The 25175-nt window shown below is 47.3% G+C and overlaps 1 protein-coding gene across 2 annotated transcripts in view; it reads left to right on the top strand.

Moving 5' to 3' along the window:
* LOC147737854 (uncharacterized) overlaps window positions 1-25175 on the top strand; it is a 94062-nt gene that overhangs the window by 36085 nt on the left and 32802 nt on the right. For both annotated transcript variants that reach the window (XR_015303465.1, XM_086947816.1), the window contains one exon: window positions 497-566. The gene's annotated coding sequence lies outside the window, so the exon portion shown is untranslated. The remainder of the gene's footprint in view (window positions 1-496; window positions 567-25175) is intronic.

Here is a 25175-nt window from a genome sequence, read left to right as displayed (position 1 = left end):
AACTTCACAAAGATAGAGTGGTACTACGTACTAATCCTAAATTTCTCCTTAAAGTAGTTTCTGCTTAGGGGTAATTCTTGTGTAATATCAAATTAAAATAATATAACATTAGCATTTTCATTATTTATTGAACCTTTGTAATTCTTGTATTGAATTTATGTGCTGCAATGATAATAGAAGCGGATAAAAGTAATTAACAAAATAGGCACATTGAACAAAATCAATAGTTCCACCATCTTTCTAAAACAATGTACATATGCAAGCATAGAAGAACTGTATGTAGCATTTTCCTACTATGCTTTCCCGTGTGTGTATCTGTTGGTCCTTGTGTGTCTGTCTCCCATTCCCTGGAGGGAAAGTATGTAGCTCCCCGTTGTAGAAGAGTCGGTCAAGAAGGAGCACACTGCATGAAATAATTTCTTGGTATGCACTTTTTATTAGTATTACAGGAAATCACAATGATTGATTGTCTCTGTTATATTCTTCTTTTCCACAGGGTCTTCCACTTCAGTCCCTTAGGTGAGCCTCGGCCGCTGTCGTCTCTCGGACAGAAGGAAAAGACTCAGGTAAGTGTTTTTACTTTATGGTTTAATCAAGGGAGGATGTGAGGGATAACTTATAGCTATGCATATATATGAAGGGAGTGGGTAGAGGTTGGAGCAACCAAAAGAAAAAGAGTAGCCGATGATTACTGCTCTTGCCTTTCTTTTACGTCTCACTTATTTCCTTTTCCCTGGGTCCCTTTCACCTCTCAGCCTCCCCTCCTGTCCCTCTTTGACTCAGCCCCTTTCCAAAAACCCCGTAGACGCCCACGCACCTGGAAGAGCCACGTCCCTCCGGGGCAATGGCATGGTGACTCCGTGTCCTTCAGTGAACTCTGGTCTCCTTCCGTTTCGGCTTTCCCTCCTCTGCCAGGTTTGGGACGTTCCGCTCGCTGACAAGCTGTGAGCTTCCCTGGGCTCCGGTTTTCTCTCTTGGAACACTGTTAGGCCTTCTCCGTATTTCCGGTCTTCCCCCGCTGGTTTCTCCGCCTCGCTGTGTGTAGCTGGACCAACTACTGACCAACCTGACGCGCTCTCCGCCCCGCCTTCTTCAAGCGTGTATCCTCTGATGTCCGTCCTCTGCTCCGGCTTAAAGGGGCCGCCTGCCGACGCCCCTCTCTCCACTTCTTGATGACAGCAAAGCGGTCAACTGGTAAAAGGGGACTGTGAATATAGGAGGGGAGAAATATATGAAGGGATGGCATGGCACTCCTTATCCTCTATCCCATCGTCTACCACAGGGGCTACCTGACACACCCCACCCCCAGACATTTCCTGTTTGTGGAAATGAGGGATGCGTGAAAGAAAGCCAGCATTGCCGTTATCAGACCCTTTTCTATGACGGACCTCAAATGAGTAGTCAATGCCATCTCGTAGAATGGTGAAGAGATGTGGTGCAGCGGCCAGGTCAACTGACTTCGGAGCACAGAGTTCACAGATCCATCCCGGGCTCCGGTGGCAGATCAGCTCAGCACCATGTGACTCTGGACAATAGCTCAGTTAATTTCCACGACGGCCCCCATCGCCTCGAGACCCGTAAGGGTGAGTAGTTCGTGCTTTACAAATACAGATTTATTTATTTTTATTTTTAACCACCTGAGGACACTTGGATTATTCCCTTTGTTATGACTCATCCACAAGAGGGGGGGCATGATCAGTATACAGGACAAAAGGAGATCCATCCAGATAATAGTGTAACTTCTCCATTTTATAGCTAAGCACTCTTTCTCAACCGTAGAATATTTCCAGTGGAAATAATTTACGGTTGATAAAGAGGACCAGGCACTTAAGGCCTTCTTTTGTGTGTTGGGGAAAGAATAGCCCGCAGACCTACTTCTGAGGCATCTGTTTTGTAGGATAAAGGGTTCCCTCAAGTTGTGTAAAATGAGGATAGGGCTGGACGTTAAGGCTCGCATGAGCTCGTGGAATGCCTTTATGTCTGCTTGTGGGGGATTTACCAGGTCTTTGTTCCTTTTCTCTTTCTTCAGTAGGTCGGTTAGTGGTGCTGCTATTTCAGAATAATTGGATATAATCAGGCGGTGGTAGCCTAGTAAGACCAAAAGGGATCTAATACCTTTTTTGGTGGTAGGGAAGGGGGTGTCTAAGACTGCTCTCACTTTGTCTTGCTGGGGAGCGATAGCCCCATCCCCCAATAGATAGCCCAAATATTTGACTTTGGTGAAGCCTATCCTGGACTTTTTGAAGTTCATGTGGAGCTCTTCAGTCCCAAGTGCTTGGAATACCTTCCCACAATGGACGAGATGTTGTTCCCAGTTAGGGCTAAATATTAGGATATTGTCTATGTAGGCTAAGGAGTACTCTTGCTGTTGGGAAAGAACTTTGTTCATAAATCTTTAGAACATCGCTGGTGCTCGATGTAACTGAATAGGCAGTACAGTCAACTCGTATAACCCATTAGGGGTGCGAAAGGCGTTTTTTTCTTGGTCTTCCTGTTTAAGTGGTACCTGCCAATAGCCTTTTGTAAGATCAAGTGTGGTTTTATATCGGGCTTTGCCTAATTTCTCGATTAGCTCATAGGGCCACATGGATCAACATTGCCATTTGCGATTCCTTTTTAGAGAAAAATAAGGAATCGCTAATAAGAAATCACAAATGGCTATGCATGAAGAAATTACTAAATAAATTGCGATTTCTTAAAATTCCTTAATTGTGACTCGCAAATTACGAATCGCAATTAAGGAATAGCTCCCCATTCATTCCTATGGGCCTAGATGCCCATAGGAATGAATGGGAAGACATTCTCAATTTGCGATTAGCAATTAGCGAATCGCAAATTGAGAATGCGATTTCAAGGGTGCAGGGGTGTCCAAAGGACACCCTGTTGCACCCCTGAAATCAATCATCTGTGCATATATGTTGTACACACACATGCCCTAAGGACATGTGTGTGCTCAACATGAAACTTTGAAAAGTGCACAAAAGTGCATTTTTCAGTTTTCGCAAATTACCATGAGATTCAACCTCATGGTAATTTGCTCCCCCTAAGTGCGAATTCGCTATTTTTTAAAGTTTCATGCATTGCATTTAACCCCTTCAGTGCTGATGACAAAGCCAGCTCGTCATGGGCTTTACCTGCCCTGTGCTTATGACGAGCTGGCTTTGTCATGTAAAGTGGAATTTAGTGAATGGCAGCACCCAGCGGGAAAACCCCTAGCAGCCAAGGTGTTAAGGAACCTCAATTTGAGATTCCTTAAATGCAATCGCAGTTTAAGTAATTGCAATTTTGCAATTTCTTAAATTGCGAATATAACAAAAATTATAATGCATCCCAAAAATTCAAATTACATTCGCAAACGGCCGATTTTTGTGAATCGCACCATTTGCGAATGCAATTTGAAATGATGCATGTGACCCATAGACTCTTGGTAATGGGTATGAGTCAAATTCCGAGACGGCATTGACTGCTCCGAAGTCTATACAAAAACGAATGGAACCATCCAGTTTCTGAACTATGACAATGGGGGACGACCAGTTACTGCTGGAAGGTTTTATGACTCCTAGTTGTAACATGCTCTCTATTTCGGCAGCAACTGCGTCCCGCCTATCGGTTGGTATTCTGTAGGGGCGTTGTTTTATTACTTTGTTTGGTGGGGTAACAATTGCATGCTCGACTATTGTTGTTTTTTCCGGGAGGTCGGAAAAAATAGAGGAGAAGGACTCTAAGTGGGCCTGAAGAGACAATTTTTGTTCCTCTGTTAGATGTTTGTTTATGGGCAATTGAGTCACTGTTGAATGAATTGGCTTTGAGTCAGACAACATGTAATGGGTGTTTTTGGGGAGGGGTCCCAACCATTTCCTTAGCAGATTTATGTGGTATATCTGGGTTTTAGTTGAGGAAAGGCATAACCGGTAAGTAGTGAGGCCTATCCTTTCAATAACTTCAAATGGTCCCTTCCATTCTGCCCGTTAATGGGGTATGGAGGAAGGTAGGAGTATGACTTCTTTGAGCTTTTTTTAGGTTGTCGTAAGCAAAATCTCACAGTTTCTGTATGCTGTTTCTTAGGCTTTGGGTGTATTCTAGAAGGTTTCGCGTGTCTTCTTGTTTCTCTTGTTCCCACGCTTCTCTTGTCATTTCTAGCAAGGTTTGTGGCTGTCTCCTGTAAAGATGTTCAAAGCTTCTCTAAACCTGGCTTCTAATAACAAAGAGGGTGAGGGGCAACAACATGTCCCATTCTTTCCCTTCAGTGGTTAGCATTTTCTTCATGGTTTGCTTTAAGGTGGCATTATATCGCTCCCACAGACCATCTGTCTGAGGGTAATAGGCAGTTCTTATTTGGGTAATATTCAGCGTTTTACAGACTTGTTTCATTAAGCGAGAAACAAAGGGGTTTCCCTGGTCTGTCAAAATCTCTCGGGGAAATCTTACCCTCGAAAACCTTTCTAGTAACTTTTCAATGATAATTTTTGTGCTTGGTGTTCATAGGGGAAATCCTTCTGGGTATCGAGCTGTGTAATCGACAATAACCAGTATATAGATATATCCTTTTTTTGATTTTGGGAGAGGACCCATTAAATCCATACTTATCTACTCAAAAGGGTTATTGATGATTGGTAGAGGTTGTAAGGGGTTCTTGGTAGAGGGAGTTTATAAGGGTTCTTCTTCTGACATATTTCACACTCCCTGCAGTATTTATTAACATTAGCGAATATCCCTGGCCAATAAAAATATCTCAGCACAGTCTGGGTTATTTTTGCAGGCCCACTTTGACCTGCTAGAAGGTGTGAATGGGCAAAAAATTATATTTGATCGTGAAATCTCTGGGGAACCTCTAACTGTGGGGTAACGTCTTATTTTCCTATATGGTAGTAAATTGTTTTTGATGATGAATGAGGGAAAAGAGGACGGTATCACTGGGTTCTTCGCTTGTTGCCAGGCATTCTGGCAGGCGGGGTCTTTGAATTGAGCATACTGAAATGACTGGCCCGAAAGCCAGGGGGCTTGTGTGAGCAGCTTACAGGGGGGTGTAGAAGTCTCCCTCAGTGTGTTTTTGAGCTAAATTGTGGATTGTCTGTGCCCAAAATGAGTTGTTTGCGTAGGTTGTCCAATAATCACACCCTAACCAGTAGAGTACTGACATTGGGTAACTTGATGGGGATTTTGGCTATTGGATATGTTCTGATGTCTCCATGAATGCAGCATATGGGTGTCTTTTTCTCTGGGTAGATCTGAAAGTCTTTCACTAGTGTGCTGTGTACGACGGACTGCAAACAACCCGAATCCAATAAGGCTGTCACGTTTTTTCCATTGAGTGTAAGACTTGCGTAGAAGCCAGAACCCATTTCATCTGTATATAGGATGGTTTTGGGTATACCACTGACATCCACTGGTTATCCGTCGACTTCTTTTGGGGACAGGTCCTGGCTATATGGCCTCACTCCCCACACTTGTAGTTTCTCCGCCTCACGTTCCCGTGCTGCGTGTAGCTGGACCAACTACTGACCAACCCGACGCGCTTCAGCCTTCTTGAAGCATGTATCCTCTGACATCCGTCCTCAGCTCTGGCTTAAAGTGTCCGCCTTCCGATTCCCCTCTCCACTTCTTGCTAACAGCAAAGCAGCCAACTGGTAAAAGGGGACTGGAATACAGGAGGGGAGAAATATATGAAGGTATGGCATGGCACTCCTTATCCTCTATCCCATTGTCTGCTACAGGTGCTACCTGACACCTGTCTTGCTCACAGGTTGGACATTCCTCCTTGCAGAGTGATTGGCAAGCAGCTGGGTTAAGGTTTTGGCATGGAGTGACCTTGCAATGACAGCAAGTGCTCCTCTGCCCCAACCCAGAAATGCTTGTTTATTTATAGCAAAAAGCATTCTTGTTCCCAGGCCGAGACCTTAGTCAGGCCGCCCTTGTTCATGATCTATTGATAGCTGCTTCGTCTCAGGGACGAATAACAAACCGTCACATCTGCACAATGTATGTTCAGATCTTATGAGTTGGTCAAGGTGTAGTGATAGTGTTCTTAGCGATATCCCGTTTGGCTACCATGATGGCAGTACCCAGGAGGAGCTTGTCTGCCCTTGATCCGTCTAGGCCGTCCATAACACCCAGGAGTAGATTCAGGGGCTTGTGTGGCACCTCCCAACCCAGGATTCCCGTAAGCTCAGATTCCAATGCTTCCCAGTTTGGGGTAAGATGCGGACACGTCCACACCATATGGTAAAAGTCAGCCAGTTCCAACCCACAACGTGTACATGCTGGGGTGGCTGTTAAGCCTGCCTTACCGGACATATCTTCAAGGACAAATTTGGGCCCTGGCCCATTTGGTAATCATTCAATCTAACATTCCCAACAGTCACAATATGGCCTATATATCCCTTCGAATAGATCAGAAATGGAGTTTCCTACTGTTGGTATACCTGTTGCATTGGACATTGCTTTGCACATAGTCATGAGCTCGGTTCATCCTCTTAACCAGAAGAATCAGCATTCCACTTCATTGAGCAGGAAAAAATCATCCAGTAAGACCGCGGGTGCATATGTTGCCCCTATGGAGGGGAACATTGGCAAGGGGATCAGTGAAGAGGGTGCGCTTGGGTGTGTTGGAGGAATTCGGGAGGATGCCGGGAAGGATATTGTTCTAATGGTGGAAAAGGCTTGATTTTGTGAAAAACCCAATTTAAGGGAAGACTTTACTCTCCCAGACATTGAAGCTCAAATAAGGGGGTGGGGAGCCATCAACGTACACCCTGTGAAGAGCCCTGTGAAGAACGGGTATCCAATGAGCAGTCCGAAGGAGAAGAACACTTGCATTGTAAACTCCCCCCTCAGGCGTCTCTCTTTGCTCCTATTATATTGTAGTACAAGTCCCCTGAATGGTAATTCTGTGGAGTCCGTCTATGATGCTCATGATGTTCATGATGTATTTTTGCCTTGCTCACAACCAAAGCTGGGTAATGAGAGGGATGGTGTGTTTTCGGAATACTTTGTCTGCATTGAAAGACTTTTAAGTTCTATTTTATCTTTATTGGAGAAATCTGTTTTTAGATATATTGTAAGTACCAAGGACCCCCTGATTAGGTTTGATAATTTGTGCTTCAGGGAAAAACAATTGTGTGCATGTACGTAAGAAGACAATGGTGAGGGTAGTTGCAAAGAAGAAATTCTAACAATTATAAAAAATATACATATCACTTTTAATCGATTTCACAAGTTAAAATAAACATAAGTTAATACAAAAATGAGTTCATACAACAATTAGACACATTTTCATCTCATACAAAAATTATTACATGAAAAACTTAAACAATAGTACATTACATAATCATTAAAATTGTATTGTAAAGTGGCAATTAATACTCCAATCTGTTTTTAGTTCAGATCATATGTTGGAAATGATCTCCGTAATGTTGTTTGAAGTACAAAAAGTAAATACATTTGGCACCATTATACCCCCCTCTATTATACCCGTGCGATTGGATGAACAAACTGATGTTAGTCCCCTTTTACTTGTTCCCCGTGTAGAGCAGAGAGATGTGTCTGTTCAAGCAGGTACAACTCTCTTCTCATTGTCCCCAATTGAATCTTCCTGTAATCTTGAGAATTAAGAGCTTTGTTTAAGCTCACTCTTTGAGGAAGCTGCAGTAGGCCTTCCTTTGGGACATGTCCCACTAAAGCTTTATCCTTTGTTCATGAAGGGGAAAAGGGGGGCCGGTGGAGCCACTGAGGAAGCAAAGAAAATCGAGGGTTACGTTGGGCAAAAAGGTGGGGGAGGGACAGAGGGGGAGGCCCCAACTCCATCTGCCCCACATGCCCAACCTCCGAACTCTTTGGCGAACTTGGGAATGAAAGCAGGGAAGTGGGGAGGGCTTGCAACAAACTGCAAAGTGGAAAATAGGAAGAAGAAACAAAAAAGGATAAGACGATTCCCTAAACGAAAAATGTCAAAGTTACATTTTCCACAGATCCCAGCTAGCCAGAGTGTTGCTCAGACTGATACGGAGGAGGGTGGTTCTAAACTGCTAATTGGGGAAGGTGCACCCAGGAACCCCATTACAGTACTTCTGTCTCCTAATGGGAGAGTAGGGGCCACTGGAGCAGTAGTGGCGCCATCAAGTCTTCCGCTGCAGTCCCCTTTAGTACCTCATCCTCTTCAGCTTAGTGAGGGGGATGATCCCTTGGGGAGGATAAAAATACTGTGAAGTGGAGACCCTATATTTCAAGCATGGTCCTCAGCTCGGGGGGTTGAACCAGATGGTAATCTAGAGGTGGGGTCTCACACGCAGATTGAGTTCAATGCGAAGGTACAGGCGGTTAATAATGGTGATAGGGTGCCTCTATGGATCCCCCAAAGAGATGCCGTAAAGAAAGCCAATGTGGTGCAGACCGCTTCATCGCACACAGTGGATTTCATCTGGTTAATTGAGGCCGAATCCGATCCGATATACAGAGGACTCATTCTCAAACTTTTTCCTGAAATAGAGGCATTGAAGTTGTTAGAAAGCAGAGATATTCTAAATGTGAATATTATTGACCACAAGAATGTTTCCTTTTCTAGAGTAACCTTCTGTTTTTTGTTAGTGGCCAACTTAGCCATACAGAACTGTGAACACTTTTTAAAACGAGCAAGGGTCGGGGTGGATACCGTGGCTACAACGTCAAAGGCAGAGGACGTGGTAATAACAGCTCCAGGTCCTCCACCGCCAGCAAACAGTGACGCCTTGTCACTGCCCCCCGACCACGCAACACCGGTCGGGGGAGACTCCAGCAGTTCCTGCCCGTGTGGAAGTCCATCACCACGGACAGGTGGGTCAGATCTCTTATCCAATATGGTTATTGTCTGGAGCTCACGTCCACTCCACCCAACATACCCCCAAAAAGCCGTCCTATGTCCGGCGAGCACTTGCACTTGTTGCAGCAGGAAGTCAACGTCATGCTGCAAAAAGGAGCAATAGAGCTCATGCCCCTGCAGGAAAGGGGTACAGGAGTTTACTCCCTGTACTTTCTGATTCCAAAGAAGGACGGATTCCTCAGGCCCATCCTAGACCACAGACCTCTCAACTTTTACATTCTGTCAGAACATTTCCATATGCTCACGCTGCAGCAGGTTCTCCCACTGCTTCGGCAAGGGGACTTCCTGGCAACTCTGGACCGCAAGGATGCGTACTTTCACATTCCACTGCATCCTTCACACAGAAAGTACCTCAGGTTCACCATCAAAACCAGCACTACCAGTTCAAGGTTCTGCCTTTTGGGGTCACCACAGCGCCCAGGATCTTCACAAAGTGCCTAGCAATGGTGGCGGCGCATCTGAGACGTCAGAACATCCACGTCTACCCCTATTTGGACGACTGGCTCATTCAAGCGATGTCGGCCCAGCAGTGCGCCGACCACGTGTCCCACACCATTCACCTTCTGCACGATCTGGGGTTCTCACTGAATTACCCAAAATCCCATCTCCAGCCCGCCCACATACGGCAGTATCTGGGTGCGACTATAAACACTCTGGCGGCTACTGCGCAGCCGAATTCAGTGAGAGTCGACAGCATTCAGTCGCTGATCCAAAGGTTCAGACCTCAACACTCGCTTCCAGCAAGAGTGTTCATGCAGTTGATAGGCATGATGGCCTCCTGCATCTCCATAGTCCCACACGCGAGACTACATATGCGTCCGCTTCAGGAGTGCTTAGCACGTCAGTGGACTCAGGCTCACGGGCAGTTAAAAGACCTAGTGTTGGTGAGCGGTCGGGCATACAACTCTCTGCATTGGTGGAATCCACAAAACCTTTGCAAGGGCCGACCGTTTCAAGAGCCTGTGCCACAGATCATCCTAACAACGGACGCTTCTCTGCAGGGATGGGGAGCGCATGTACTCCAATACACAGTGCAGGGACTATGGACACTACAGCAAAAGAGGATGCACATCAATGTACTAAAACTGATGGCGATCTTCATGGCCTTAAAGGCATTCAAAGTTCATCTGTGCAACAAGGTCGTGTTGATCCGGACGGACAACATGACGGCCATGTACTACATTCAGAAACAGGGGGGCACACACTCTCCGCAGCTGTCTCATCTGGCTCAGAGCATGTGGAAGTGGGCCATTCAGAGGAACATTTTCCTCATGGCAGAACATCTCCCAGGCAAGGACAATCAGATGGCGGACCTGCTCAGCAGGCACAGCCACCAAATGCACGAGTGGGAGATACATCCATCAGTACTCCAACCGTACTTCCAAAGGTGGGGTCATCCAGAGATAGACCTGTTCGCCACAAGGGAGAACGCAAAATGCCAAAGCTTCGCCGCCAGGTTCCCACACCCGCAATCGCAGGGCAATGCGATATGGATGAACTGGTCAGGCAGATTTGCGTACGCTTTTCCCCCAGCACCTCTGATACCGCTGGTGGCGCGCAAGCTCAGGCAGCACTTGATGACCCTCATCCTGGTTGCTACAACGTGGGCTCGCCAACCATGGTACACCACGTTTCTGGAACTTTCCGTGGTACCGCATCAAAGGCTTCATCTCACACCCCGCCTTCTGACGCAGAGCCATGGCGACATTCAGCACCCAGATCCGCAACAGCTCAACCTGGCGATCTGGCTCCTGAGGTCCTAGAGTTTGGCTACCTTAACCTTCCTCCCAATTGCATGGACATCATTCGGGAGGCAAGAAAGCCCACTACTAGAGCATGTTATGCGGCTAAATGGAAGCGGTTTGTCATCTATTGCGCAAACCACAACATCAATCCACTAGATGCTTCCATTCAGAACATCATTTGTTACCTGTTCCATCTATACCAGTGTAATCTGGCATATACTTCCATCCGCATTCACCTGTCTGTGATGGCCGCATACCTCCAGAATAGACAGCACCTTTCACTTTTCAAGGTGCCTGCTATCAAGGCAATTCTGCAAGGACTCAAAAGGGTCATTCCACCACGGACTCCACCAGCTCCAGAATGGAACCTCAATGTGGTTCTTACAAGACTGATGGGACCTCCCTTTGAGCCACTACATTCTTGCGAACTTCAGTTCTTGACTTGGAAAGTGGCTTTCCTAGTAGCAATTACATCGCTACGCAGGGTTAGTGAGCTGCAACCCCTCACAATCCAAGAGCCTTTCTTCCAAGTTCATTCAAACAGGGTGGTGCTCCGCACTAACCCTAAATTTCTACCCAAGGTTGTGTCTCAGTTCCACATCAACCAAACCATTGAGTTGCCGGTGTTCTTGCAAAATCCAGAGTCACTGGCGGAGCGGATGCTCCACACCCTTGACGTTAAAAGGGCCCTAATGTATTACATTGATAGGACCAAGGATTTTAGAAGGACTAAGCAGCTTTTTGTTGCCTTTGCGCCACATCACAGAGGTAACCCTATTTCCAAGGCTGGTATTGCTAGGTGGATTGTGAAATGTATTCAGATCTGCTATGCAAAGGCAAAACGCACTCTTACAATTCCACCAAGAGCCCACTCCACCAGAAAGTTGGGGGCCTCTATGGCTTTCCTTGGAAACATTTCCTTAGAGGACATATGTAGAGCAGCCACATGGTCTACCACACATACATTTACTAAGCATTACTGTGTAGACGTGCACTCCAAACAGCAGGCAGCTGTAGGGCAGGCTGTTCTCAAGACACTTTTCCAAACTGCTGCAGCTGGCACGGGCGGCCGCCGCTAATGGAGGGACTGCTATGTATTCTATGCACAGATATGAATTCAGCAGCCCACATGCCTCGAACTGCAAATGCTAATTACCAGTATGCATCTGTTCTTGGCATGTAGGGCTGCTGACAATCATATCGCCCGCCCTCCTCCCCGGCACCTGTAGCAGCTGCAGTGTTCACATATCATTTCATGGCATGGTCATCATTCACTGAGTTTCACTCCATCTTGGCCACAATGGCTAAAAACAATCTGGGGATGGAGTCGATGTCCATGCGCACTGTAGTCCAGGGGAGGAGCCACCTATCTCGTGATACTTCAAAGACTCTTCCAGGACAACACTGTGCAATCATCCGGACCCAACACTAGGCGGCGATCTATGCACAGATATGAATGTCAGCAGCCCTACATGCCAAGAACAGATGCATACTGGTAAGTAGCATTTGCATTACCTTTCATTCTTCTCGTACACAAAGCCTATTGGACTACGTAGCCATTTCTTACCAAATGTTTGGGGCCTGTGAAAATGTAGAGGTTATCCCGTCACTATGGAGTGATCACAGTGTCATAAGCTTGACTTTGGCCTTTAACCTATATGCGCTGAATCGAGGGCACTTGTGCCAAGGCTCGATGGTTTTTAATAAATCTAATGGTCGTTCATTTTGGACACAAAAAAATACCGTTGAGGTAGGTGCGATAGTGAAAAAAACTTTCACTGAACAGCATGGCAATGTTTCCGTTAATAGCATGCAATATTTTGAGGCACAAATGAGGGAGATAAAAAAATGTAAGCTCAGTATCCTCTGGCCGACGTAGAGTAAATAAAGTTCCCTCTATCCTGAAGGCTTTAAACCATGAAATTAACAATTTAGTTCGGAAGCAATATAAACAATTTTCTACAGGTGTGCAACAGGAAATCAATCGCCTAAAGCGAGTTAGAGGCCGTTATAAATTAAGAGTAAAGAGAGACGAGATGGATGCTAAATGGATAGGGTTGAGAGATGCAGCGAGAGCCAAAGATTCAAAAAAGTATTGGCACCTGATCGCAGAGTATTGTGATTCTAGACAGAGGGCACTCCCCATTCCGATTCCAGAAAGTGAGTGGGTGGACTATATTTCACTATTATATAAACTCAAAAGCTCAGTGCCTTTTCAGATGCCTGTAATAGAGGAGGCTGTCGGTCTTGATTATGGTCCCCGTCAAGGGCTGAAGTGATGGGCTATATAAAGACCGCTAGAACCTCCGGTGCACAAGGACCGAATGGTGTACCGATTATGCTAATTAAAAAGGATCCAGCTGCATGGGGAGCCTTCCTGGTGCCTTTGTTTAACTTCTGCTTTCAATCAATTAGTATTCCCTCCTCTTGGAAGGGGAGTATCATAGTTCCGCTGAAAAAGAGCTCAAAAAGGTCACCTACTAGCTTTAGACAGATCACGCTGCTGGACGCTGCGGGCAAATTATTTGCAAAAAGTATACTTCAGCATTTGCAGCAGTGGGCCCAAGACCAGAACATCTTACCGCCAGAACAGGCAGGTTTCAGAAAGAACTGCGGAACGCTGGATAATATTGCGGTCGTCGAGACCATCGTGGTGAAATTTGTATTCTCGAAAAGCATGTTAGTCTACACAGCTTTTATTGATTTCTCCATGGCGTTTGATTAAGTGGATCGTCAGACGCTGTGGAGAAAGCTCTCTCATCTTGGTATGCCATACCATCTCCTGGGCCTCATAATAGAATTACACTTGGTGTGAAGTGATGATGGGTGGCTCGCAGGGGCTTTCCTGTAGGATTAATACACATAATGATCTCAAGCAGGGTTGCCTGTTGGCCCCTCTTCTGTTTTCTTTTTATATTTATGACCTCCCCGAGAAATTAAGCTTAGTGAAGGAGGACGCCCCTAGAATTGGTAGAATGCTCATTGGCTCTCTACTATATGCAGATGACGTTGCAGTTTTTGATTTAACCCCTATTGGCTTGCAGCGCCATCTGGATGCCTTGACTAAATATGCGGAGGACCATTGGCTGAAAATTAATATTGCTAAAAGCAAAATTGTAGTCTTTTGCAAGAAAGGTTTTAGAATAAAGAAAGGGTTTAAGTGGCTGTTGGGGCAGGAAGAACTGGAACTGGTCAATACGTATATGTATTATATGTATTTGGGGAAGGTTTTCTCAAAAAACGGGCGCGACTCAGAGCACATCAAACGGTGTGTTGGTAAGGCCACCTCCCAGGCTGGAGCTTTAATTAGATTTTATAAGACCTGTGGGAGACGTCATTTTAATCACGTTCTGTCAGTATTTAAGGTTAAAATTCCCCGACATTAATTTATGCTGCAGAAGTTTTGGATAGGAATTACTGGCTCTCTTTTGAAGGCCAGATTTTCCGTCAAATTTGTAATTTAAATTCCTTGGCTGCCCCACATGTTCTTCGTTTGGAATTCCATTTAGTTTCTTCTTATACTTCTTCTTTGGCAGTGGTCCTGAGGTGGCGGAACTCCCTTTTTTGGGGGGATGAGGGCACTCTAAGGGCCGCCTTGAAGTTGGAAATGTTTGCAAAATTAAAAGATAAATCTGCTTTTTTTTAGATCATTCGTCCATGCAAACCATTTATTTGGGCCTAATTTAAATTGTGATTTACCCATGCCAAAGCCTGTATTGAAGTCATTTCTAAAGAAGTCAGTGTTAGAAGGGGCGATCTCAGAGGGCCAGGTTGTGCTCACCCGACCACCCCAGGACCCACCTCTCCCCCAGATATTGCCGAGTCTTATAGTGAGGTCCCCACCGGGGAGGACTTCAAGTCTAGGATCGTACCCACTGAACTCACACCACACTTACGAACGGACACCACACCGTAGGTATTCAGTAATAAGTTCTTTATCAAACAGGAAAAAGAATCAGCACTCTTATTTACAAGCGATCGAGAGATCGTAAAGTCTGTAGGAATTCGGGAAGAGGGAAGCGGACAGTCTTAGTCTTTAGGCCAGTACGAAGCGTACCCTGCGCACAGCTCTCAATCCTCGAGCCGGGGGATACGAAAGATGATGGTCATACTAGCTGCTTCACTCACGTCGAGTCGGCTCAGGTCGTGACCAGAGTACTCCTCGAGCCACGACGAGGTCAGCAGGGCTCGATCCGGAGAAGGTCTTGAGGAGCCGCGACAGCGTCAGCAGGCCTCAGATGGTTTCGAGTTCAAGCTCGAGCCGCGACAGCGTCAGCAGGGCTCCGAGGTCTTAGTTCGGTCTTTGAGAGGACGATCCGCGACTGCGTCAGCAGGGCTTCGATGGTTTCGAGTTCAAGCTCGAGCCATGACAGCGTCAGCAGGGCTCCGAGGTCTTAGTTCGGTCTTTGAGAGGACGAGCCGCGACAGCGTCAGCAGGGCTCCGATGGTTCAGTTCCATGTTACGAGAAGGATCCACGACAGCGTCAGCAGGGCTCAGCGATTCAAGGTTCAGTTCTCCTTAGGGTCAGCCGCGATCAGATCAGCAGGGCTTTCTTGTCCAGGATACAACTGCCCGCTAGTTGGGGTGTGGGCCTTGATATAGTCCAGTGGCTCTTTGATGTCCGGACCCTCGCAGGCGGAGGCCTCGTGCCTTGGGGGTTGGTCGTTGGGGAGGTCCGGCGGTTGGCTCTTTGATCCTTTGAAGATGCGCCCGGCAATTCCCAGATGCCCAGCAGGGTCTGGAGCCAGCACTCGGGGAGGCCAGAGGTGCAATCGAAACTGGCCCACAGGGGTAGGCCAAAGGTGTGACAGAAACCGGTCTCTCAGGGGAGGCCGGAGGTGCGTTCGAAACTCCCTCGCATATCTCACTCGGGGAGCCCTTTACCCCCCAGCCGGGACTGGCGCGCTTTGGAGTCTAAGTTTCGCTGGGGCCGGGGTCACGCTAGGCCCAGGGAGTCAGGGGTCTCGGGGAAGGAAAATGGCTGCTGGGCCTTGTGGGGCATGCAGGTTCTAGGGGCACGGAGCCGGGAGTGGGACGAGATAAGCGGGGCTGGTGGTCGGTTACGGGGTCTGGGCGTACAGGGAGCAGGACGACCAGGAACTCTGAGTGCAGGCTACGCTAACGGGGTGCTGAGGAACGGGGGGAACCACGCCATGAGGCCAGGTCCAACAGTCAGTAAGTATGATTAGTACAGTAAGAGATATAGCTTTAAGTCACCTTAAAGCCCGCAACAAGGTGATCTGTGTGAGTGCAACGAGGAACAGACCCCAGCCCTATCTTTCATGGAATGTCCCACATGGAACCAGAAGGCTGATACTACTTTTGAGAACTAACCTGTTGCCCCTGAGAGAAGTAACAGGCATTTGGGAAAAAACTCCTAGAGAGGAGAGAATTTGAGAATTCTGCTGTTCCCAAATACTGGATCTCAATCATGTGCTGTTTGTGTGTCCAGAACTTCTAAGGGCAAGGCGAATGTTTTTGAGACCCTCATTTATCAAATTTAATATTCATTCTGCTTAGTAGGCCCGATCTTTTGTGTTGTCCCCTCCAAATGAAATGATTTGCCATAGAATATTTCAATTATTTAAAACATTCCTGGTCCTTTATTAGAATTTCTTTTTTTAGTTTAGTTGGTATGTGTAATGTTATGCTGACTTCTTAAGGTAGAATTTTGTATTTGTTATAAAACATGTTTCTTTTATTGTATTGGTGTATTTTTGTGGACCTCCGTTGGAGTTCCATAACAAATAAACAAATTGAATTGAAATTGAATTGAATCGAATTGCCTGCCTGATGGAGACAACCGGGGTGAGATATGCGCCATGAAGGTAGTACAGTTGGACCAGGTGAAGCTTGGCTTAGGAAGTAATGGTTTTAGGAGCCATCAAGGCATCCCGACAGTCCTCGTCTACCATCGAACCCAACTAGGCCTCCCTCTGGTGTCTGAGTAAGTCAAGTGTTGGACTGTTATTGGTTAGGGAGCAATATATCCTTGATACCCTCTTTTCCCTAGATTCCCAATCATAATCTGTGCTTCCATTGGGCTGAATTCGGGAAGTGATGTGCCTAGCACGAAAGGATATCTGATGTTTGAATCCTCGTGCAAAGACTGGTCCATGGTACCTACTTATCCGTATTTTGACTTGTGGTTTGTTACATTTTCTTATTCACCTTATCTGAAAAATCCACATCTAGTAGCCATTTAATTCAAAAGTGAGTGAAGCCTCATAATGCATCCGTTCTACTTCCGTCACAACCTTCCCTTCCTGGTGTAATACTGAACCGTCTACGGGCAGGCAGAAATAGACGGTCCCACATAAGCAGAGGGGGGTCATGATGATAGACTAGAGCGTTAAAACACGTTGGGCTTCATAGAAAGACTGCCAAGATGTTTCCTTTCAAGGTCAAGGTTAGAAATCAAATTCAGGACCCATAAAGCGCCTCTCACTTGTTGCCACAGCCTTACTCTGTGACAGTAGTTGCCCATGTTGTAAGAAATGTTGGATACTATTTCATCTCAGGTAGACTGAAAACTCTTATGAGTAGCAACCTTCAAAAAAGAGAATTAACTGTGAAGGAGCTCCTGGCGCATGTTGTCTTGAATTGTAAAACTCACTAGGTGGTACGTTAATTTTGTCAACCTACAACCTGGCAGTCAGAGTATACATAGGCATATCATACCAATATGTTCTACGTAAGTAGGTTAATCAAGAAGCAGGCAATCAATAATTACACATGCACTAATCTGCTTTCCCATCCTCCAGGTGATCAATAAGTGTCCCATTCCCCTAATTGAGAATGTACCTTATAATTATCATGTGGAGACACCTCCCTGCTCGTCCCCAGTGTCGTAGTGTTCTGCCTCGTCAGTTTCAGAGCCAGAGTCTGTGTCTGTTGTCACTCGGGAAGCAGGAGCTAGGAGTTGTCTGTATGAGCACGGCAAGTCTTTAGTGTATCCTCAAATTTGTCATCCTTTCTGCTAAGGCGCATATGTGTCTCCTCAGCTAGGGCCCAGTCGAGCGCATCTCTATGCCAGAGCGCAATCGTTGGGGCATGCTGGGACAGCCATGTGATTGCATTTTTACGTCATGCCAGTACCATAGGCGACTGACCAAATTTATAGGTTATCTTGCACCCTTCTGGCATCTAAAGAAGCCTAATAAACAGCATTTGGGTGTCAGCTCAATACTTAGTTGTGTGGCATGCACCATTTCTTCGACAGCTAGTTGCCAGAAGGAGTGTATGGCATCGCAGGGCCATGGTTAATGGTGTTGCAGCGCGAGCATATATCTGGGCAAGACACGACCATTCAATAAAGGTCTTGTGGCGTTAAGTAGGTTCTTTGCAGAAAATTATAATGTATCAGTCGAAAATGGTCATTACTAGAAATCATACGTATTAGTTCACAGGCGCGCTGCCAGTCTTGATCTTCCATTGGAATGTCAAAGTCTAAATTCCAGGCCTCTCGGGCCCGTGAGTAGTGTCTACAGTATGTGATCTCATTGTTCTGTAAAGATGCATAGTTAGGTGTCTACACGCACCATAGGTTAGCAGTATCTCAAGGGTTTGAATATGCGGTGGAGCTGTCGCATTTCAGGGCCAGGTGTGCTTAGTTGTGTCTGCCAAGCACCACATGTTGTTAAAATTGCCCCTGGCTTAGGCCAAACTCCTTGCGGGCATGTGTAAAGGCGAAAAGTCTCATCTGGGTACAATTCACCCTTTGCTCCCATCCCCCTCCCTCTATGCCTGGAAGGACAAACTGAGTGCCATCTGCCTGATTGGGAGCTCCCTATGGAATGGTGCGCGCTTAAGTACTCTCACTACAAACCATTGCCATACTCTGGCCGTCTGTCGCACAATATATGGAGTATCTCTTGGTGTTTCCGATTCCATCCATTAACTGCTCTGGAAGACAACCAGCATCCACCATTCCCGCCAAGACCACATTTCCCAACTAGGGACTGTGTTGAGCGATCGAGCTGCGTGTTGCAATTGAACAGCATAATATTAGGGGTCCAAATGTGGGACCTCCAATCCCCCGCTGCATAAGTCCTGGTCAGTGTGGCCAAAGCCACTCTGCTATGTGTAATGGCCTTGTTGAAAGATTTAACAAGACCATGAAGGGCATGATCGGTGGAATTCCTGAAAAACTCAAAAGAAGATGGGATGTCTTACTTCCATGCCTGCTTTTTGCCTATTGGGACGGACTATAGAAGGCAGTGGGGTCCTCCTTATTTTAGCTTCTGTTTGGGTTTCCTGCCAGGACCACTGTGCCTTGTGAAGGACGGATTGGAGAAACCTCTTGTTGAACCTTAGCAGATAAAGTGGACTTTGTGCTGGGCGTTTGCTCCAGGATGTATGAGTACATAGAAAAAGCAAGCAAAAACATTGAGGCCAGCCTAGCTGCAGAAGCTCTGGTAATGCCAAAAGGCTGCTATGGTTGTGTTCCAACCAGGGCAGATGATGTGGGTTTTGGGGCTTTTGGCTCCTAGGGCTCTGCAAGGTAAGTAAAGTGGACCATACCCTAGCCTAGAAAGAAAAGGGGCGGTCACCTACCTGGTAGACCCTGGCTCTGACAGGAGTCATAAGAGGGTCATCCATGTCAACCGCCTTACACCCTACTATGACATGGCAGATGTGACCATGCTCATGGTTACAGATGAGGATCAGGAAGCAAAGTTCGAACCTGTCCCTGACCTGTCCAGCAATCCAAAAGGTGGGTCAGTGGAAGGTGTGGTCTTGTCAGACACCCTACCTGCCCATCAGAAGACTGATTGCAGACAAGTCCTAAATCAGTTTGCTGAGCTCTTCTTTTTGTCCTCCCGCCAGACTCGCTGGTGTATCCATGATGTAGATGCTGATGAAAGCCTACCTGTCGAGAATAAAATATACAGGCCGACTGAACATGTGAAAGAGAGCATCAAAGCTGAAGTAAGCATGATGCTGGAATTGGGAGTTCTAAAGCCTTCTGGACCTGCCCAGTTGTCTTAATCCCCAAGCCTCATAACCAGAATGGTAAGAAAGAAATGAGGTTTTGTGTGGACTATTGGGGCGTGAATGCTGTGACCAAAAGCGATGCATACCAAATTCCATGGGCAGATGAACTTATTGACAAGTTGGGAGCAGCCAAGTATTTGAATATGTTTGATCTCACATCAGAGTACTGGCATATAGGTCTGACTCCAGGAGCAAAAGAAATATCTGCATTTTCAACCCCAGATGGGTATTACCAGTTCACTGTAGTGCCCTTTGGTTTGAAAAATGCACCTGCCATTTTTCAAAGGTTGGTGAACTAAACCCTTGCTGGATTGGAATCGTTGAGTGCAGCATATCTACACAATATTGCTGTCTTTAGCTCCACCTGGCAGGATCACCTGATCCACCTTGGGAAAGTACTGGAGGCTCTGAGAAGTGCAGGCCTCATTATCAAGACATGCAAGTGCCAGATAGGGCAGGAAAAGGTTGCATACTTGGGTCACCTTGTGAGTAGAGGCCAGGTTCAACCCTTACAACCCACGTTCTCTTCCAGGGGATCCTCATCAATAGTCATAATCACTGAATATTCCCGCCCACTTTCGGGGACCCTGGAAATAATATAAAAATATATATGTAAATCACATATAACTAGCTCCACATATATGTATGCACATATATAATTTTTTCTCACACCAATGCAGCCCAAAACTGAGGCTAAACAATGTAATTACTCATTCATGTACTGAATTAGCAAGGAAATAAAAAACACATTAGGTCAAATGGACCTTGAACTCTGTGTTTTAATGAGCAGAATACTCATAAATCATGAAAATTGCTAATAGACATTGTTAGCCCATAGGCTGCATTGTAAAGCAAAAGCATTGAAAATGAAACCATTTTCAACAAATAAAACTTGCATCGTGCTTTTAAGGCAGCCATGACCCCTGGCTTCCCATCATACCTCAGGGGTGACAGTTAGGACAGTTGTTCTTTCCGGCTCCTTCAGTCCGGACCCTGGTTTAACAGCTCCTCCCTTTTTTTAATTTCTGTCAGAAAATGCTAGTGATTTTCCTCAATTTTTACTTTCACTCGACGTCTTTTAGGCTTAGAGTGTTAGTGCTGCCTTTTTTTACTTTCAAAAAAGGAATATTTTTGTCAAAATGCCTTCTCTTTTTGACACCTGCCCTTCCTGTGGAGCAGAAGAAGGCCAGGTCTGATACACACCTTGTGTGTATACCCTGTCTCCCTGAGACACACTCTGCAGACACTTGTGAACACTGCAAGAATCTTTCTAGGAGAGCCCTTAAGGATAGAGAGAGGATAAGGATCTATGGCCTCTCTGAAAGAGGTAGGTCTCCTAAGAGACAGAAAAAACAAAGGACGCGATCGACGTTGAGAGAAGTCCCGACTTGTTCACCTTCGGCGTCGGGATCGGCGTTGAAGCTTCCAGCGGCGACGAAGACGACGTCGAAGACAAGTCATCTTCCTTCGTCGATGAAGACTTCAGCGTCGAGATCCAAAGTACCTCCGCTGACGGCGACCGGGCGACGTTCGGCGTTGAGGGAGAGGTCTCCGTTGACGTATAGGAGCTCAATGTCGAGACAGCTGTCGCTGACGCAGCATCACAGGCCTTCGACGGCTAAGCTTCCTCCGTCGTCGCCTAGTCATAAGTGTTCGACGTCGAGGCACACTCCAACGTCCCACCACCAGCGCTTGATGTCGAGACACACTCCGTCGTCGCCTCACCACCTGCGCTCGACGTCGAGACACACTCCGTCGTCGCCTTGCCACAAGTGCTCGACGTCGGGACACACTCTGTCGACGCTTCACCACCGGCACTCGACGTCGAGGCAGTCTCCGTCGATGCCGCACCACCGGTGCTCGACGCAAAGCATCCTCCATCGGCATCAAAGCATCGACTCTCGACGTCGAGTCAAATGTTGTTGACTTCTCAACACCGAAGTCCGATGTCGAGGCAAGTCTCTCCATCTGAATCCACGAGGCATTCAACGTCGAGCCATAGATCTCCGCAAGGAGAGGTTCAACTAGCCTCGGCGCAGCTTCCATCATCGGTGTCGAGGCCGGTCCTGCCCAGGTCCACGTCGACCCAGAATGCTACGACTTCGAGTTTACCATCTCCGTCGCCAGGTCACAGACAGCCGTCGCAGCAGAGATCTCCACAGTCAGCATTGGCGGCAGAGGGAGAGACGACCTCAGAGAAACACTACTGTACTGAGCATTCTCCTGGGAGCAGGAGTCTTCCTGCTAAAAGGAAGAGGGGTCCAGCGGATCAGGCATCACGGAGTCGCTCAAGATCCCGCTCTAGAAGCCTTGCCAGAGAGAATTTGCCTCCAGTGAGCCTTTCATCATCTACTTCAGGCTCTCACTCTTCTCACCGGAATAGGGCTCCAGATGTAGTGATATATTCCTCCGACAGTGAGAGGTCCAGGCATTCTCCTGCTCGTTCGCTGCATGAACAGAGTAGATTACCCCCACCAACAAGTTCGCCTGTGAGGAGAGATACTCAGAAGTCGCCCTCCATCAGGTTGTCACCAAGATGGTACAGGCCTTTCCATCACTGGGCGCCAGACAAGGAAACAGCGGCAAGGTTTGCAGCAGATCGAGACAAACCAGTGTCTAGGCCCAGAGAACGATCGCGCACCCCGGTGTGCTCCAGGAGACGGAGGTCCAGGTCTAGGAGCAGAAGAAGGGAAAGCAGATCTCCCACTTCTTCCTCTTCCCCTTCTCGATCTCATAGGGATTATTCTCCGACCTTGACGGACAGTCCTCCATCCAGAATATCTCCCATGGATGACATCTTTACCTTTCAAGACACCTTGGGCCGAGGGGCTCTTAAGCTGGGAGTTCCCATGACAACGCAGAAGACCAAAACCTCAGAGACTTTGCATCACAGGTCTGCGCCCAAACCTCTGCTACCCTTGGTTCTGGAGATTATAGAACCGTTTATGGAGGTGTTCCTCATGCCAGCCACAATAAAAGCCACTCCAGCGAGGATTCTCAAGAAATATCGCTCGCCAGAGGAGGATCCACTCTTCCTCAGAGCCGATCCACCACCAGACTCGGTCATCATTGCAGCTGTGAGAAAATCCCATGCTGTAGCTTCCTCCTCCACTGTACCTAATGATAAGGAGAGCAAGTCGCAGGATTCATGGGGAAGAAGAGTCTGCAACACCTCAGCTTCAATCCTGAAAGTATCCAATGTGGAGGCGCTTTGGGGCCGCTATGATAGGTCCCTATGGGATTCTCTGCAGCGGTTCATCGAGAAACTTCCGCAAGAGGATCGAAAGGACTTTGAGGAGATTCTCTTGGAGGGCAGCCAAGTCTCCAACCAAATCATCAGCGCTGCAGCGAACGGTGCGACCCTCTCAGCGCATGGCTATGCTCACGGAGTGTGTGCAAGAAGGTCTTCCTGGCTACGTCTTACTGCATTGAAACCAGAAGCTCAATCCCGGATCTTGACCTCGCATTTTTCAGGAACATCGTTGTTTGGGGCTAATGACTGTTGTCCTCCCGCTATCATCAAAGTCATATTTACAGCACTGCCACACAGCATTCTCCCTTTTTTGAATGCATCTCTCACTAAAGGGGAGGTACCGTCTGCCTTCAAGGTTGCCACAATAGTTCCCCTTCTGAAAAATCCCGGGCAGATCCTTTAACCCCCTCTAACTATCGCCCCATTTCCCTTCTCCCTTGCTTGCCTAAGATCTTGTAGGCACATGTGGGCAGATGTCTATCTAATTTTGTTGAACAAATGGAATATTTGGAGCCAAACCAAGCGGGCTTTCGGCCAGCCCATTCAACGGAGGCAGTAGCTCTTGCCATCCTGGATACTCTAAGAGCTAATTCAGATAGGGGAATCCCTCAGGCCTTGGTGCTTTTGGATTTGTCGGCAGCGTACAACACCGTCGGCCATAACATCCTGTTGAACTGTGTCGAACAAGCAGGCATCCAAGGTCCTGCCTACAAGTGGCTTGAGTCATTTCTCACTGGCAGAACGCAGGCAGTGCGACTGGGCAATTTGACTGCCCCTACGGTGACCACCTCTTGTGGTGTACCGCAGGGTTCGTCCCTGTCGCCATTATTGTTTAACCTCTATCTGAGGCCTCTGCAGAGCTCTACTGTACACAAGTGTTCCAGGACCTTTTGTCTAAAGTAAAATCTGGATCCCCTAGGACTGCTGCCCACCACACGTCCTAAAGAAGCCTTCACCGGCCTCCCGGGTCCCAGCCCGCTCTCTTCTGAATGAGTTCCTAGTCCAGGGTTGTGTCCCTAAGGCCTTTAACCCCTTCCATGCTGGTGACGAACCTCAGCCGTCACGCTCTGCAGCGCTCGTGTGCTGATGACGGCAGGGGTTCGTCACGGCCCCGCCCTGTTCTTTTGTTTACCGCACAGCGGCGGAAACGGCCCAGCATGGAAGGGGTTAAAGAGGCAATTGTGGTTCCCCTTCTGAAGAAATCATGGGCAGACCCCCAGATCCTGTTGAATTACCGCCCATTCTCCTTGCTGCCGTACTTTGCAAAGGTACTGGAGGCTCATGTGGTAATGTAATGTAATGTAATGCACACTTGTATAGCTCAGCTGTCACCCAAAGGGTATCCTGGAGCTTAAGGATTACCAACAAGCAGGGACAGAGCAGAATTGTCCAAGATCACTTTTCTGGGGAAAAGTCTAGTTTTCAGTTCCTTCCTGAACCGGGACAGGGCATTCAGTTGCCTAAGTTCCAGGGGAAGATCATTCCACAGCCTGGCTGCTGTAAAGCTGAAAGATCTTCCACCCATTCGAACCTTTTTTGCTCGGGGGACATAGACCAGATTCGCAGAGGAAGGGTGGAGGGATCTGGCGGGGGCATACCATACAAATTTCCTTTGTACGATTTTAGGCCCAGTTTTGTGTACAACCCTGTGGACAATACAGAGTGCCTTAAAGTGTACTCTCTGTACAACAGGCAGCCAGTGGAGATCTTTTAAGGCCAAAGAGGCCGAGGCTCCGCGTGGCCGGGTCATTGCCAATTTAGCCGCCATAGTCTGTATTCTTTGTAAGTTCTTTAACAAGGGGCCTGGAGCACCCAGTAGGAGTGCATTACAATAGTCTATTCTGCTCAGGACAATACTCCGTACCACTAAAGGTCAAGCAGAAGTGGGTGGTGAAGTGCCTGTCCAATTTTATTGAACAATCCAACTATCTCGACTCGCATTAAGCTGGTTTTCGGCCTGCCCACTCAATGCAGACTGTAATTCTGGCGTTATTGGACTCCCTGTGAGAGAGGATTGACAGGGGTACTCCTCAGGCCCTGGTGCTGTTGGATCTCTCGGCCGCCTTTGACACGGTCGACCATGGTATCTTGGTGGATCGTGTCAAGGAGGCCGGCATTCAAGGCTCAGCCCTTGGCAGGATTAGCTCCTTTCTAGAGGATCGATCCCAATCAGTCTAGAGTGAGAGTCCACCATTAGCTGACCTCTTATAGACTCCTCGATGTTACCAGCAGCCTCTGCAAGGAGCCCCCCTCAACCGTGACCTGCTCTGGTAACCCTTTTCTGACACCAAAGGGCACCCTTGTATCCATCCGTCCTGGGCTTTG

The sequence above is a fragment of the Lissotriton vulgaris genome, chromosome 1_1 (genome assembly GCF_964263255.1).
Source record: "Lissotriton vulgaris chromosome 1_1, aLisVul1.2, whole genome shotgun sequence".
Lineage (NCBI taxonomy): Eukaryota > Metazoa > Chordata > Amphibia > Caudata > Salamandridae > Lissotriton > Lissotriton vulgaris.
This window is presented reverse-complemented; position numbering and strand designations above follow the sequence as displayed.